At 38.4% G+C, this 12,111-nt stretch overlaps 1 protein-coding gene across 4 annotated transcripts in view; it reads right to left on the minus strand.

The window, feature by feature from the left end:
- Nucleotides 1–12,111, minus strand: part of RHOH (ras homolog family member H) — a 53,703-nt gene that overhangs the window by 28,789 nt on the left and 12,803 nt on the right. For 2 of the 4 annotated variants that reach the window (XM_077878987.1, XM_077878984.1), the window contains exon 1: nucleotides 11,634–12,086. The exons of 1 other annotated variant lie outside the window; for it this stretch is intronic. The gene's annotated coding sequence lies outside the window, so the exon portion shown is untranslated. Of the gene's footprint in view, nucleotides 1–8,474; nucleotides 8,561–11,633; nucleotides 12,087–12,111 lie in introns of those variants that run through there. One more of the 4 variants, XM_077879002.1, reaches the window with a different exon arrangement.

Raw genomic sequence — 12,111 nt, forward strand, 5'->3', positions numbered from 1 at the left:
GAAGCTAATTCTCTCTTATTTTAAAAACATGAACCACTCACAAACCTATTTAATAACTCCAACATCTCCCATTAAAAGTGATTTTTCTATGGCTTATCAAGTTTAAAAATATAAGAGACTTGAGATCCCTCTAAATCTAAAGATCCTCTAAATCTTAAAAGATAAAACTTAATTATAGGTTTAGGGTTCTCAAAGCCCTCAAAATGTCAAAATAACTCTCATATCAAAATCATTTTACTAGTTTCATTATTAGCATAACGCCATAAATTGACTATATTTTAATAAGGAGCTTGGGGCTTTTTATTATGTAAGTAATACGTGTTAATTACAGAAAACACAAGAAAAATCAAAAACATTTTAAAATTATATGTAGTCTTACCACACACTAGATGATAATTTTTAATATATTGGTTTATTTTCACATTCTGAATTTATGTATAAAAAATAAATATAGGCCTCTTTAAGCAAAAATATATGATTTTATACCCTAGGTTTTTTCTTACCATTAAGCATCCCTCAAAAAATATTTTAATAAATATTTAGTAGACTTAAATATAATTTATTTAATCATCCTTTCTGTTGCACGTTTTAGGTGATTTTTAGGTATCTCTATTATAAAAAAAATTTTGTGTTGAATAGCTTTCATATTGTAATGAAATACTGTTTTCTTATGAATAACTCTTAGAAGGAGTCAAAGGCTATAAACATTTTAAGGTTCTTCATTCCTACTGCCCAGTTCCTTGCAATTTTTTGAAAAGAGGCCTTTCTTCAGCCATCTAAAATAAGCCAAAATAATGATTTAGAACAGAGCCTACTAAGTAGTGAGAAAAAAGGATCATTTGACTCTTTTTCCCTGACTGGCTGATGATACTGTTTCTAAATAGTCCTTTGGCCAATATTTTATAGAAAAAAGGAAAAACTTGATAATAATTTAAAGGTTCCTGATCAAACTTTAAAAGACTGTGAAGGCAACTGATTTTTTTTATTTATCCTGCATTATACCCCAGTAATTCATTTGTTAACAATCTAAGAATTGTTAAGCACTCTCAAAATTGGCAAAAGAAAGAAAAGTCATTACAATCGACAGATAAAATAATGACGCTACATACCTGTTGAGAAATAAAACTAGTCGTAACCAAATATACAATGGAAGGAGCACTAACATTTAAATTCCAAGTAGCATGAAGGAATGCAGGAAGATTTTTAAATTATGATCATTACAGCCTCTACAGAAAGGCCCAGCTAACCAGAGGAAGCTTTAAAGTAATATAACTTCATAAGCGTGGCTGGTCCAAGGTAGAAAACAAAATTGAACATCAGCTAAAGCTGAAAGTGTTGGTGATTTTTTCTCATGAGTACAGTTGCACAATCTAGTTTTTACACTGAAAACCACAAGTGTCTAGCCTCTGTTGGAAGAGAAACTTTTATTTTTCTTTCCATATTATCTATATGTTGGGTCTTTCCTGGATGACATGTCAAATGGGTAGCCCTTGGGGAAATCCAAAACTATTGGTTTGGGTTTTGAACTTCTGATCCAGGTTTTACATAGAACTTTGCTGCCATACAGAAAACTCTCAAGTGTTCTTATGGCTCTAGAATTGAAGAGAAACATTGCCGCTGTCCACATTTAGAACTTGCTTTTCCTGAGACAGAGAGGATGAAGAGAAGGTAGCTATAGGACTGGTCAAAGATACCATAGTTTCTGGCCCTTCATTCATTCAAGCGATCCGTTTAATCATCAGCTGTATTCCTCTTCCGTTAGGAAACAATGCTGACTTTGGGCTTCTTTCTGTATATTCTGCACATTTTGGAGGGAAAGTACTAGCATGAGGGCATATTTTATATGTAAAAACATAATCAAATGCTTACAAATAAAATATAAACACCTATATTTATTTTTTTAAGATTTATTTATTTATTCATGAGAGACTCAGACTGAGAGAGAGAGAGAGAGAGAGAGAGGCAGAGACACAGGCAGAGGGAGAAACAGGCTCCTTGCAAGGAGCCGGATGCGGGACTCAATCCCAGGTCTCCATGATCACGTCCTGGGCTGAAGGCAGGCACCCAACCACTGAGCCACCTGGGCATCCCTAAACACCTATATTTAAATTAAAAGTTACACACTACATTGGCTACATTGAACATGTATTACTACTATATTTTTAAAGTCCATGTTATTATAGATATCTCTCTTATATTACCAGATATTCTAAGTATAGGAATATAGTGACAATATTATTTCAGCAGACATAGGAAATTGTGATACTGTCAACATGTAAGACTTTTCTGCCTTTTCCCCTCCTATTTCCTGTATGTACGTCCAACACCCTCTTCTACTCCCTTATCACAACCAGAGGAAGAGAGAGAAAGAGAGAGACTACTGATATAAATTTCAGCAAGTCACTGCCCAAAGATATTGGGACTTCAGGAAAATCAGGTTTTAGCCAAAGAAAGTATACCAAAGGGGATTTCTAAATATTTTAAGGGTTTTTGTAGTTGATGGCAATAATTTTACACCATTTAAATCTGAATTGAAATATATTGCTTTCCTTTTTCCTGTTAGAAGGCATAATCACAGGCATTCTTACACTTATCAATCATGGTTGAGATCATTTTCAGTTGGAAAAAGACAGGAAAAAAATTTTGTGGCAACTGAGAAGGTTCAGGTTGAGATTTGTGTGTTCGGAGAGCTTCAAAAGGCATCAGCTGGAATGGCAGTGGGGAAAGCAAAGGAAAAGTAGGGGTCCTTTTCCAACAGATCAACTGAAAGAAAGAAAGGTCATTAAGGGAGAGATTCATGCCAGTCAATTCCTTGCATTAACAATTAGGTGGCTAGGTGTGAGGACGCCACAAGGAGGGCAATCTCTAGGAGACAGGAGGGGTGGGACGTTTGCTATTGACCTTTGGTGTACATGAGCTATTTCTGTTCCCTGGGCTGTAATTGAGTATTCTATGATGTAGTATTATTATTAAAATGCACTGAACGTATTAAATTAAAATTAAAATAAATCAACTGCATTGAATACACTGAATTGAAATTGGTAGGAGACCCTGCCATGGGTAACAACACTTAAACTGGTTGTAGCAGTTGACCTGCACTAATTACTTGAATTTATTTGTCATAGATTTTCTTTTTCTACCTCGAATCCTTATGCTACACAAGACCAAGAGAAGCCTGACTCAGATTTCACAATTCATGCAGCCAATTACACATATTTTTTCTCCGGAGGGTTGAAGATGGGGAGCATTTTCACTCCCCACCCTGTATCTGCCCTCTCTACTAACATGACACAATAATACGTTCTTATCAACTTTCAACAGAATTGGCTAATTCAAGCAGTTAGGTTTCCGGTAAATCTCCAGACCCTGCCTAAACCCCTATCATAGTCCAAGCAGACAGGAGATTAACAAAGACATGATCTTCCTACCAAAAACACTAGTTCCCCAAATTGCAAGTCAGGTACCCACTAACAAAGGAGGGCTAACTGGGCTTCTGTGGTTTAAGGCTACAAAGGAAAAGGACTTCTCTCCAAAGCTATCAGGGTCCAAACAGATGATCAGCTTCAGATAGGAAAACCTAAACATAGGTTCTGCACTCAGAACCAAGCACATTACACACCAGCTGCTGCTTTTCACCCCAAAAAGCAGCCTGACTAGGTATCCAGTATTCACCGAGGGGCATCAGTTGGCCCCACACTAGTCACTATACCCTGGAGTTGGCCGTGTCAATATTTACAACCTGCCTGTATTTTCAAAAGGAACCACATGATCACAAATCAGACATTAAAGTAGAACTTGAGAGGGTGCTTTCCCAAATGGGAACTAACTCTGGCTTCACATAAGAGAATTCAAAATTAAGGACTTAGAACGTGAGTCGTATATACTCTGAAAACCAACTCCACCTCCACATCCACATATTTACTCAAGTTAAGGGTCCAGTAATATAAAACTACACATACATCTACCATCTTGTCCTCATTTTAACCATCAACTGGAAAGTCAGTAATTCTCTTTGGCAGCTGAATCCAGCATCAGCAATAATCAGAACTTTTTTGTATTGAAACCTCTGAGGCAGGAGTTCTTAATGTGAGGACTCTGGACAAGTGGGAAGCTTGAATGGGCTTTAGAGGCCCCCCAAGTCCCCTAAAGTTATATGGCAAGTGTGCGTGTTCCTGCATTCCTGTATGAAATTTTTCTCAAGAAGTTTGTTGAAGTTATTAGGAAACACTATGCTGAAGTATAAGCCAATCAGTCCATGCAAAACTCTTTTAAGTGGAGAATAGGAGAGTGGGGATGTGCACCCTTACACATTCCACAGATTCTGAGTTGTGTCTACAGTGCTAAGAAGGATTGTGATTTATTCTTGATTTGTCATGCCATGTCCCAAGAGACTAGTGACCCTGATGATAAGAAATGTGAAACTTTTTTTTAAAGTAAAAGATTCATCTTCAGTATAAAGTTGGAAGAACCCACGGTATTAAAGGCTATTTGAGAGTCTATTACAATCATTAACGTTCTTCTAAATCCAAGTGCGGCAGATAATCTCAGTACAATGAATGGCTCCTGTTACTGCAATGTCACTAAGTTTATTTTGTGATCTGTTGTTGTTATGGCATATGTTTAAGTGTTATTACTATTCTGAGTGCTAAAATTCCATATATAAAGAACTACATTTCATCAAAAACTTAGACTTTCTTTCCTTCTTTAATGTAATGTTATCATAACTGAGGCTCAAAATACTTTCTGGACATAGCACTGCTTACTCTACTCACATTTATTCTTAATTACCACTTCCCAGTAGTCTGAAATAGAATGTTTGTGGGGTCCTAGACCCTCCCTATGACCATTGCTCTCTGTGCTATCCCCTTGTAGTTCCCTCATTCACAGCTACTTCCAGTTGGCCCAAATGCCTCACTAAAGTCATTTCACTGTGAAAGGGAATTTGGTGGTATAAACTATATATATTTAAGGAGTGGTATAAGTGCAGCCTCCTCTACATATTCAATACAATAACTTATCCCTTCTGGCTCTTCTTGGTTGTCATACCCCTTTACAACATAAGTCCTTAGATCCTAAGCCTCAAGGTAACAACCTCACCCCCTACACACACACACACACACACACACACACACACATTCCCTTGGCCGATCCAATCTTCAATCTGACAATGTTCTCAAAGTATAATCTGCAGATCATTTGTATCAGAAACTTTATGGAGAGACGCCTGGGTGGCTCAGTGGTTGAGTGTCTGTCTGCCTTCGGCTCAGTTCATAACCCCCAGGGCCTGGAATCGAGTTCTGCATCTGGCTCCCTGCAGGGAGCCTGCTTCTCCCTCTGCCTATGTTTCTGCCTCGCTCCTTGTGTCTCTCATGAATAAATAAAATTTAAAAAAAAACTTTATGGAGTGGATAGACTTGTTAAAAATGAATATTCCTGTCAATCCCCAGACCCACTGAATCAGAATCCACAGAGGTGAAACCTAGAAAGCTGCATTTATTTGTTAACATGACCCCCATCCATCCAGATGACCTGTAAATGCACTAAAATTTGAGAATCCATGATTGAAAAGAATCATTTCCTCTCTAGCTTGAGTCCTTTTGTTTTCAGATCTAAATAGAACTGCTTTCCTTTCCATCTTGCTCAACTCTGAGGTCAGCATTTCCCTGTCTTTTCCTGAGAAATGTTCTCTCCTCTCTCTGGGCTTTACCAGTTGATTTTCTCTGGACTATTTCCCAGCCTCTGCAGTCTACCTTAGCAAGTCTCCAGGACTCAGCCAGTCACTACTTCCTCTTTCCTGAGCTGCCCTAAAGAAACCCCCTTATTGGGTCCCTGGGGAGGCTCAGTCAGTTAAGTGTCCTACTCTTAATTGCAGCTCAGGTCATGATCTCAGGGTTCTGGGTTGGAGGCCCATATCCGGCTCCCTTCTCAGACTCAGGGAGTCTGCCTGTCTCCCTCTCCCTCTGCCCCTCCCCTACCCCTTCCTACCCCCCCTTCCTCTCCCCACCCCTCTGCCCCTCCTCCTCTACACCCTCCCCTTCTCTGCTCATGAGTGTGTGCACTTGCAGTCTCTCTCACTCTCTCTCAATAAATAAATAAATCTTTTTTAAAAAAAGAAAGAAAAAAATAAATAAAAAATAAAAATAAAAAATAAAAAAAGAAAGAAAGAAACCCTTTTATCATCCACCACTCCGGATTGCCTGGGTCCAAACTCCCTTTACAATACCCTGCCCAGAGAGCTATAGTACATATCTGCATGTTAAAGGCAAACTTCATCTGGTCCACATTCCCATTAAATGTTGAAACTACTTACAATCACTTATTTACATGCCCTCTCCACAATTTTTACATGCACACACACCACTACTCCAATTAATGAAATAAAAACAAAATTCTATCATTTTGCCATACTAACACACTAAATGCTTGCATTGTTTTCCACTCATGTTTTATCTTCATTCATAACAAAATCAGAATATAAGTGAAAATTTTAATCCTGTTTTTCTAATTTAACACCATACCAAATATATGGTAATAGCTATCATAAAGTCCTTACCTTTAAAGACTACAAAGTATTCCGTGGAGTTAAATGCTGCCAGAATCATTATTCCTTAGTTCGGTTATGAGTGACAATGTTCCTGCATATTATTTTTTCCTTCTTTGAATTATTTATTTAGAATCTATCCCAGGGATAGAATTAAGGGATCAAAATGTATGAACATTTTAACGCTTCTTAACACATATTGCCTAGTTGCCATATTTGTATTTTACGTAGCCCCTCAGTGGTATACTGATAAAATGTTTAATAGCCTCTCCTCAAAAAAGTGTAGGGAGCCTGATTTATAGTGTTTGCCAATTTCCTTGGTGTAAATATTCCTATAATGGCCAGTTTCAAGCTACAAACTTGAATGCAAGTTGGAAAGAGATGCTCAGTAGCACACTATTATATAATGTTTCTATCAAACAGATAAATGGAAATAAGCTCAAGAACATTGATAATAGGGCAGCCCCGGTGGCTCGGTGGTTTAGTGCCGCCTTCAGCCGAGGGTGTGATCCCGGAGACCCCGAATCAAGTCCCATGTCCGGCTCCCTGCGTGGAGCCTGCTTCTTCCTCTGCCTGTATCTCTGCCTCTCTCACTCTCTCTCGCTCTCTCTCTGCATCTCTCATGAATAAATAAGTAAAATCTTAAAAAAAAAAAAAAAAGAACATTGGTAATAGTAAAATGTAGTAAAGAACTAGGAAGTAATAAATTTTGAGTATTTATTACCTTTATTTTTAACATAACTTATTTAATTGTAAGTTATAGAATTTAATTTTTAATGGCAACTGTGTTTAACAAAATTGCAAAATTTCTGGAAATATTACATTTGGCTCTTGCAAATAAGTACAGGCAGGCTCCTGCACACCACTACAAATATTTCACTTGCAAGAGCACGTCTTTTTTTTTTAACTGAAACCATTGAAATTCCTCCTATTCCCATCTGTTGTCACAAACAATAACCATGCTTTCAAGTTAGCAAGTTATACAAATATATAATGAATAAAGCATAATGCAAAAAAGAGAGAGAGAGAGAGAGAGAGCAGGAGGTCTATCTGAGCCAATTAATTCCACTCACCCTCCCCCAATTTGGACAATATTCTCTTCATGCACTTATTCACTAGTGGTTTTTTAACGGGGTCACCTACAACAACTACTCAATTATTTACTAACTCAAACAATGACTGAGTGGCTGACTATACGCAGTTCTCTTGGCAAACATGATGAGAACCATACTGCCTGTTACTTAACCACTCTCTTCCTTGGTTTTCTTTTCTACGAAATGGGGAAGAGGTCACTGCTGACTACAGTGTTACAAGAAATTAAGTATAGAGATAAGAAGGCTCCAATTTATGCTCTAAGAAGCAATTGAGTGTTCTGTAATGTTTTGAAATTTTCTTCCGAAAGTAATTCATTAGTATTCTGTTTTACTGGAAAAGAGAAATGGGTGATTTGGCACTTTCTCACTTGAGAGCAAATTCTTTTCTTTGGGTTTCCCTGAGTAATAATGAACAGCCTCTACATGTATATAACAGAAGTTTTTAAGTGGCGCCCTACTGCTTGAGTGTTAAAATGTAAATATGGTGGATGAAAACTCTAAATATGCTCACACCTTTAACTCAGTCATCTCACCCTTAGGATTCTCCTAAGAAATAAATTCAAAACAAAGAAGCACCTGGGTGTCTCAGTGGTTGAACATTTGCCTTTGGTTCAGGGCGTAATCCTGGGATCCTGGGATCCTGGGATCGAGTCCTGCATCAGGCTCCCTGCAGGAAGCCTGCTTCTCCCTCTGCCTATGTCTCTCCCTCTCTCTGTGTCTCTCATGAGTAAATAAATGAAATCTTAAAAAAAAAAAAAAAAAGGAAAATACTTTTGTATGTTGATATTAATCACAACAAAGAGATCATTTTGCCTCATTTCAGGACTTACTAAACTTACCATCTTGGTGCTTGGCATCTTGATAAAAGAGTTCTGGATAAATGACTTTCAAATGCTCACCTATAGAACAACTGCCTCCAAGTCACCTGGGGGAAAGTGTTTGTACTGATTATCACAGATTCTTGGACCAAATCCCAGGGCTGTGATGCGATACATGAGAATTACTAGTTTTTAAAAACTCCCCCAAGTGGTTTTGATGTCCAGCCAGCTTTAGGACCTATGATTCCAGGCCAGAACCAAATAAAACAAATCATCTCTGAACAACTGTTCATATCCAGGGAATAGTACATGTTCGTATGCAAAGCACCAAGAGGTTGCTCGAAGTTTCAAGCAGCTGCTTGAGTTAAATGACTAAAGAGCCACATAGGAGGAGATTTTGTTTCTGGCACCTATCCACCTGCCTCTTGGACACCCTCCTTGGTTGTATTGCCCACCCCAGCATCCTCTACCATCATGCTGCCTTCTGTCATGCTCCACTTTGGCATCCCATCCAGACTTGGGCTCACTCCTTCGCATACACAAAGCCCCAAACTTTCCTCCCTTCTGTTACTAGTAGGGCTCTAGAAGGGAAACAATATTACTATTTGACCAAGGTAATCTGTACATATAATTTAGAAACCCCTGTATAATGAACATATTGACCATATTTGCATTTTTTTTAATGGGATGTTTGTCTCTAGTCTGGAGAGTGAAACAGGAAAGCAGGATGCTTTTCAATCCTGGGTCACCCAAAACCCAAGCATCTAGAACCCATATAAGCACTTTGGGCACTCTTTGTCAAAATAGTCAATGAATAGAAATAGATTTTTGGCTATGCCTTGCTAGCACAAAAATTAAAATACCATAAAATTAAATAATTTAATTTAAGCTGGACAAAGAAGAGCCACCCTCTGCCCCTAATGCCAAAAACGCCTCTAAAATTCCACCCAAAGCATTCAGGGAGCAATCTCAGGCCCAGATGTTCACAATTAACACAGCAGTGACTAAGAGAGTTGTCTTATAAGTCCAACAACCAGACATGGAAAGGCTTAAAAAATCAGTTTCTCATCTTGTTTTCCTTTTTTCATATACATTATTACTATAAAATAGCCAGCCATGTGCTTATTCCTTACTTAGGGGTCAAAAAACATTAATTTCCAGCTTTCATCCATTAGCCCCATTTTCCTTTGAAAGGAACACTGGCATTAAAAGAGTCCCTTTACAGATATCTTGTTCCCAACCAGGGACCATATCATCTTCACTCTCGTATCCCCACCAAGTCCTTAATAACAATTACAATAGCTGCATTTCTTGACAGTTTATTTTATACCTGGCACTAGGCTAAATGTTTTACATATTTTTTATCTCAATTTTATCCTTACAACAACTCTGACATAGGTATTTTCAGTTATTAAAGCTGCTTTACAAATACTTGCTTTTAATCTGAGGATTGAAGAATGTGTGTCTGAGGTTCGTTCCTACAGCTCAGAAGCAACAGTACCGGATTCAACACAAAGTAATCTGGCTCCAAAGTCTGGGTTCTGGTTCACTAGACTGTATTTTTGTTATTAGATGGATGCAAAGTTTTCACAGTTCAGGTTAAAAAGTACCAGCTAATCTATAACATCTCATTCAGATATGCAAAGGAAACAACACATATTTCGTGGAATTTTTGGACTGGCTTTTGAAGACTAGAAACTCGCTCTGTCAACCAACTCATCCTCCCAAGAGGAAGGCCACTTTAATACTGGGTGATTGACATGTAATAACCAGAAATGGAGGTCACAGGAGCCCCCAGCCACACGAACTTTTCTCCATATAAATGGCGTAGTAAGGGAAGACAGTGGGGGGAAGGCAAGTGGAAGATCACACACGTGGAGATGAATAAAGTAGCCCCAACATGAAGCGGCAAGGATCTCTGGGCTCCCTGTCACCTGGAATTCTGTGCGAGCTGTGAAAGCTGAGGAGAGGAACCTGATGGCATAAAAAGACCAGAACGCTATTGAAAGGCATCTGTTCTGCTCAGCAGCCTCTCAGAGTCCTCTGTAACCCATCTACATCTGAATATTCCAAGCTTATTTCCTGAAAATGTGTAAAAATAAACTTTCTTCTTTTGGGGGCCAGTCTCCTCAACTGGACTGCTCATCCCGTCGATATCACCTTTGTGCCTTTACCCATACAGTCCTCCTGTTGAATTAATCTCCCCTTTCTCCACCTGCTCAAATCTCATGTCCTTCCAAGGCCAGGTCTTCCAGGCCCACTCTAGCTTACCCTCAAACCCTCTTCTTGGAACTCCTATAACTTACAGCCCACATCATCCCAGTATTCACTCAGTTCTCATCTTGCTCTGCTTCCTAAATTTTACTTCTCACCACAGTTACTAGACTCTAAGTTCCTTGTTCCTTCGGGTAGAGAATTCCTCATATGTCTTTTATATCCTCCACAGCAGTAGCTTGGAATCAATAAGTGATTATTGACTATTTGTTGCTTGTTTGAATATTTCAATGGCAGCTTTAACTTAGGAAAAGCTCCTAAAACTAGTGGTTTCTCTAGCGTTATTTAGCTATATAACCCAGGCTATGGATGATACCTCACAGCATGTCTCCGAATCAAATCCCCTCAAAAACTTAATTTAACTTAAAAATAAATCCTTATGCATCATATACCACTTGTAGAAAGAGGATTTGAGTATTGTCCATAGGTGAAACAGACGAACTAGGAATCCCAGATCCAAATCCTCATCATCAGGATTTTGGTTGGTTTCTTTTCTGATTTAGAAAATTTTAAAACTCTTATTTGTATAACTGAAAGGATCTTTACATTTACTTCTCAAGCATAGGGTGATATTTAAACTACCCAAATATTTTAATTCAGTTACAGTCAGTCACAAGCATTTGGATTCTCTAGGAGAATATCTGAAAAAAACAAAAGCCAACTATTATAACTTGTAACATTGAAAAAACTATATGCATCTTGTTAGCATGGCGGGGGTCGGGGGAGAGTTGGATACCAGAGCAAGTCCCCTTCCCTCCTTAATATGGTTTCATACTTTACAACAGGTAGCACAAGATAATTACTGTGTTTAGCCCAGAGTAAAAACTAAATACACTGGAGAGCTTTCTTTTTAAAGAAGGAAAATTTTTAAAGAAGAAAGTATTTTTAAAGAAGCCAAAGCCTTACCTATTGTAGAATGCCGAAGATGTTTCTTGACACGAAAATGACTGACTCCGGATGTCAATTTGTTCAATGCAGGTAAGTAAACGCAAAAGCTGTCCAAGCCCTTTTACTGTTATGATTTCCTTCTGGGATCAACTTTTTCTTCCTCCCCAAGAATATAACTGTTACACTTTAGAAGAACTAAAAATATAAGAGGTGAGCTGGAAGAGAATTCAACCCAAGATGGTTGAGTTTAGTGTGCTCGGTGACTGAGGTGGCAGGAACCATCAGAATGTGACGAGTGAGATTAGCAAGTTCCTGTGCATAAGTCAATTTCCTGTAGCTGGCTTCTCTGAAGAGGGGATTTCATTTGTGTGGGTTTACCCGTGTGTGTGTGTGTGTGTGTGTGTGTGTGTGTGAGCGTCTGTGCACTCGCACGTGCATTTCTCTCCATGACAATATGAAAACTTGCCGAAATAAGAGGCCCCTCCATTTCCCACCA

This window comes from Canis aureus, chromosome 2 (genome assembly GCF_053574225.1).
Source record: "Canis aureus isolate CA01 chromosome 2, VMU_Caureus_v.1.0, whole genome shotgun sequence".
Taxonomy (NCBI): Eukaryota; Metazoa; Chordata; class Mammalia; order Carnivora; family Canidae; genus Canis; species Canis aureus.